The sequence below is a fragment of the Rhinopithecus bieti genome, unplaced genomic scaffold (assembly GCF_001698545.2).
Source record: "Rhinopithecus bieti isolate Rb0 unplaced genomic scaffold, ASM169854v2 scaffold_6022, whole genome shotgun sequence".
In the NCBI taxonomy this organism is placed as follows: domain Eukaryota; kingdom Metazoa; phylum Chordata; class Mammalia; order Primates; family Cercopithecidae; genus Rhinopithecus; species Rhinopithecus bieti.
The window spans coordinates 1,525,376-1,530,851 of NW_016805265.1; the positions used below are offsets into that span (position 1 = coordinate 1,525,376).

The following is a 5,476-nucleotide window of genomic DNA, read 5'->3' on the forward strand; positions in this document are numbered from 1 at the left end:
TTTTTTTTTTTTTTTTTTTTTTTTTTCCTTTTCTGAGATGGAGGGTGGTATTTCTTGCTACAGTAGGTGAAGAATATGTCTGGCTACAATTATAAAAATCCCCAATTTCACTGGCTTAAATGAATAGGGATTTTTCTAACAAAATAAAAGTTTTGGAGAAGGAGGATTGTTGGTGATGGCTCAGTGTCCCAATGACATCAGGATTAAGTCTCTTTCTTCTGTTTTCTTGGACTTTCCCTCATGGTCACAAGATGGCTACTATAGCTCTAGATATTATGTCCAAGCTCATGCAAGGAAGGAGGGGAAAGGGAAGGGTCCAACCATAGGCATCATCCCCTTTGTTCATGAAAATAGAGTGCTTCTCAACACTCACTTCCTGCTTTGCCACCCCTGTACTTCGACTTGTTCCTCATTTGCCAAAATAGGTTGCATGGCCACCCAGCTACAGGGATGCAAGGGAAAGATGAAAACAGGATTGTCATGATTGGCCTATGCCAAATGCAAACCACTGCCCGGGCCTGGTACATTACTGCAGTGTTCAAATGAGGAAGGTGGAGGGAGGCGCATATCAGATAATATATCTAAATTCTGGTATCAGATTTGACCATTGCAGGATTGGAAGTTAGACACACAAGCATGGAGGACAAGGGCTTTCCAGGCAGAGGAGACAGAAGGAAAACACAAGGCATGTGGGGAGAACAAAGAAATTCAATTTGGCTGATGTGTAAGTAGTTGCACTTTTGGTAAACTATCCTAGAGAAGTAAAATCACTAATTGCAAGGATATAGACATAAGAAATTTTATTAGCAAAAAAAAACCTGGTAACAATCTATGTGCCCATTAATAGGAGAATGGTTGAATAGGTGTAGTATATACATCCTATGAAACATTATGTCGCTGGCTGGCATGGTGGCTCACGCCTGTAATCCCAACACTTTGGGAGGCTAAGGCAGGTGGATCCCTTGAGCTCAGGAGTTCAAGACTAGCTGGGGCACCATGGAAAAACCCCATCTCTACAAAAAATACAAAAACTAGTCAGGCATGGTGGTGCATACCTGTAGTCCCAGTTACTTGAGGGGCTGAGGCGGGAGGATCACTTAAGTCTGGAAGGTCAAGGCTGCAGTGAGCCGTGTTTGTGCCACTGTACTCCAGCCTGGGCAACAAAGTGAGACCCTGTCTAAAATACTTACATACATATATACATTTTTTTAAAAAATTAAAATTACTATGTAGCTAAAAAATGAATATATTCATTCCATATCTATAGAGCCATTTATTATTTAGAAAGAATGAGCAAGTTGCAGAGACCCCAATATAATCCTTTTTCTATAAACAGGCAATAACACAATAGCTCCACATATATGAATGTAGTTTATTATGAGCATGGAGCATAGTGAAAGGGGTAGAAGTTATACCCCAGGTCCTTAACAATGGATATCTTGGGAGACTGGGTGGGAAATGCAGAGGAGATGAGGAAGATCACTAATGTTTTTCTTTGTATATCTTTGAGTGTTTTCCTAGTTGAGGTGAACATGTGTTTCTTTCATAATTTTGGAATGCATCTTAAAGCTTTACAAAAGTAGTTTGGAAGTGGGTTATGAAGAGTCAAGTGTTACATTGTGTGATAGGGAGCCACTGAAGATTTTTGAGTAAGGGAATGATATGGTCAGGAAAATTAACCCAGTAGGAGTATGTATAACGGATTAGAGGCAGGAGAGGTGGAGGATGGGCAGAACAATTAGAAGGTTCTTGTAGCAGCAGTTCAGTCAGAAACTAGTAAGAACTGAACTGTGATAGCAATAATATGTGAAGAAAGGAAGAGGAAAGGGGGCGCAGGCTAGAGCCTTGAGACATATATGCCCAACACTGGGAGATGGTCATGGGTGGCATGTTTTTCCATTAAATTGTGTCAACCAACACATCTTGCATCTTGAAACCCTGAATAAATGGCTGTAATCCATGCATATTACTCTTCTCCCACCTCCTCCAGCATCCCCTTATTTGATATTTACAATAAAGGCATTCAAAATAATGTACGTTTTCATGAGATTTGTATCATCTTCCTCAGTAAGTTGAGAACATCTTAGAATGTGAGAGCATACAGAATACTTACTGGTGGCCCCAAAAAGTGCAGTTTCATTCGTTCATCATAGTTGGTGGTTTACACAAATGCTCTTTCTTCATTTGTTCCTTGAAGGAACAGCCCCAGTCCCCTGGGAGTTTACCATCCAGTGAAGGGGACAGACTCTCAACAGGAAACTCTATTATAAGTGAGGGTAATGGGACGTGGGAGGACGCAGGAAAGTGATGTGTGAGCTGAGACCTGAAGGAAGAGGATGAGCAAGCCAGGTGAAGAGAAGGACAGGTCATTCCAGAGAGACAGCGAAAAGCAGGAGCAAAGCCCTTGAGGTGGGGAGTAGCATGGCACACTTGAGGAACTAAAAGGAAGCCTTGGGTAGCAGGAGTTCCGGGTGAGGGGGTGTGGAGGCAGACCAAGGCAGAAAGGCAAGCTGGGGCAGAGCCAGTGTAGACCCGCCAGCCAGGGGAGGCAAGCTCAACTCGTTCTCAAGAACAATGGGAACCCGGATGCTTTTAAGCAGAAGAGAAACACGGTTGGATTTGCTTTTTAAAGAAGGCACTCTGGCTTGGGCTGGGACTACAGGATGCTCAATGGTCCGTTTTTCCCATTAGGCTGGGAGCTGGCCAGGGGCTGAGATGACCCCATGCCATTTATACCCTTCTCCTCTGTGCAGATCCCCCTCCTGCTCTGCACCGGCCTCAGCTGCAAATGGTTGTGGTTAACAGGCTGGTACTCCCCCATCAGAAAAGTAAAAGTCCCCTTCCCTCCAATACTCCCCCAGGGTAAGGAGTCGGGATGCTCCAGATCTGAAGAAAAGAAGGAATAAGGATAAGGATGGGATGTGGGTGAGGCAAGGCCGATTTATTCTCTCTGTGCCTCAATTTCTTTATCTATGAAATGGGGCATTCATGGTACCTACCTCAGAGAGTCGCTGTGGGCGAGGACATAATTCATACGAAATTTTCTAAATGGCACCTGGCACAAAATGAACAATCAAAAAGTGTTAGTTTTTGTTTTTGTTCTTCCTGAAGGATAGGTGGGACCCTGTGATCACGGACTATATTCCCGACTGTCCGAGAGCATGGCTGCTCACATCCGCAGAGAGAGCGTGAGGACCCCTGGGCCAGGAGTAACAAATGACCTAAGTTTCGACAAATCTCACGTGCAAGTTTGGGCCTGGGATCCTAGTCCGCAGATGCTTCAGTTCCTATGACTTAAAAAGAGAGTACCCCCAGGTGAGAAAAGGGAGCCGCCCTCTGCCCTCCCACGAAACCCGGTTCAGCCCGAGGCTTCCGGGGACGGGGCGCTTGCGGGGCCGTGACCTGAGATCCCGCTCCGGGGCGGTGGGGGCGGTGCCTGGCCTCGAGCTGGTGGGCCCGTGCGGCTGAGGGGCGGGACCGGCGCGTCAGCCCGCAGCCCCACCCCCAGCGGAAGTGCCGCCGGGGCCGCCCCTCCCTCCCGAGGCCCGTTCCCCTCGCCCCTCCCTCGGCCCACTCTTCCTTGCGCAATTCGGCTCCCGGAGCTGGTTCTGCCAGGGCCCCAGCACCGGTCCAGAGAGGAGGCCCCGGGTCCGCGCGTCTGGCTGTGTCGGGCGGTGCTCTCTGTCCCTCCCACTACCCAGCCCTCCTTTCCATTTCTTGGTTACCTGCGCGGCTGCAGGCGCCGCGGGGGACTGCACAGGTAAAGTCTCGGCAAGTGAGGGTGCAGGTGTGGGCACCTCCTGGGTCAGGCGGGCAGGGGAGAGGCCGACGGCAAGTGCCTGGCTTTAAAAAGATTGATTTTTTTTTTTTTTACAGCGATTGTATTGAAAGTGGGGGCTTGGGGAGGGCAGACACGGACCCTAGGAGCGCTGCAGGGCGCTGGGGAGACAGAGGGGCGGGACTGAAGCCCTGGGAGCTTGGGGGCCGGTTGCGTTAAGGCCCCGCAGCTTGCGCAGGCTCCGTGGTGCCTGGGAGGTGGTGCGCCGGTTGGGTGGGGGCGGGTCCAGGCCGCGGCGTCGGAGAATTGTTCCCCACCCAGTCCCCGAGGTGACTGGGTTTTGACAGTCTCCCCTCCCGGGCGCGCACATTCCCAGGTTTGGAGAATGAAAATCAATAAAATCGATGCAGTGGCAAAGAACACGAAACATGTTGGGTTATTATTATTTGTGTTTGTTAAATTCTTTTTGGTGGTTTTTTTCTTTTTTTAACTTGTTTCTTAGAAAAGGTGGTTTCGGCTTGGATAACGGCCTCAGAGAGGGACGAAAACGCCCCTGGTCTCCCAGCAGGGGCCGGGGGCCTGTCTTAGGTCCCAAGCCTCGAAAAACGTCCCGGGTCGGCCGTGCGGGGTCCGGCGGCGGGAGAGAAGCCCGGGGCACGCTCGGTTTCCGGATACGGCTATTCCCAGCACCTCACCCTCTGCCCTTTAGGGAGATGGCCCCCCTCCACCGACATTTCCCCGGTTCACCACCCCCACGCCCCAGGAACCGCGCCTCCTTCCCTCCCCCGCGCTCTCCCCGGCGCTTTAAATAATGATATTTGCATGCAGGGAGAGATTCATAAATATGTCAGGGCTGGTGAAATATAGGCAACATTTCAAACTTTCTATTTAAAAAACATGAATTATGGCCGCGGAAAATGTGTTCCCATTTAAAGGCGATACGAAGTATTTGGTGTCTCGTCCCCGGGCCCATCCATCACGCAGACAATAAAGAGAGTTTTTCGCCCTGACACCCGCGATTTATGGGCGCCCTTCTCTGCCCTCATCACTCACCCGCCGCGGCCGGCCTGGCGACAGGCCCCGCGGAGAGACGCGCGGCCGCCCCCGCGCGGGCTAGCTAGCGCACTTTGCGCCCTCGCCGGCCCCGCAAGATCTCGACTCCCAGAGGGAAGCACCCGCTCCCAGGAGTTGGGGGGATCGGTCTTGAGGGTCTGGGCAGCCGAGTGGGAGCGGAAACCACCCTGGTTCTCCCACCCCGCGCAGCCTCTCAGGGCTGGGGCCGAGCGCGCCGCGGCGGGGTTTTGCTAGCCTTTGCTGTGTCCTGGCCTCGCCGGCGCCGCGCCTGAAGTTTGCAGGGCAGGCGGCGGGAAGTTAGTTAAGCGCTGGCTCGAAGTGAGCACAGAGAACTGGGCAGGGGGTTACCCAGGCCAATTCTTGGGCCATTCCTCCCCAGGGAACGTGAAGCTGTCCCCAAGCTTTCTTGAGCCCCGCCGGGCGGATGCTTCTGGGCTAATCTTTCTGCAACTTTTACAAAGCCGCCTCCTCCCCAGTTTGATCTCTGCAAACACATCCTGGGCGTCCGCGGCAGCTTGGAAACTATTTTTACCGTCTAGGGCAGAGGAGTTGCATTGTAATAAGGAAGGCGAGGCGCCTTCTCTTGCGTTTCGCCCCGGGCCAGGCTGGGTCACCCAGTGTCCT

At 51.3% G+C, this 5,476-nt stretch overlaps 1 long non-coding RNA gene across 1 annotated transcript; it reads right to left on the reverse strand.

The window, feature by feature from the left end:
* Window positions 1–1,352: 1,352 nt before the first annotated feature.
* Window positions 1,353–5,476, reverse strand: LOC108529510 (uncharacterized). Its single transcript, XR_001885554.1, has 3 exons — window positions 3,726–5,476; window positions 3,000–3,055; window positions 1,353–2,886 (listed from the first exon to the last, which is right to left on the reverse strand). It is a non-coding gene; the product is annotated as an uncharacterized LOC108529510 (long non-coding RNA).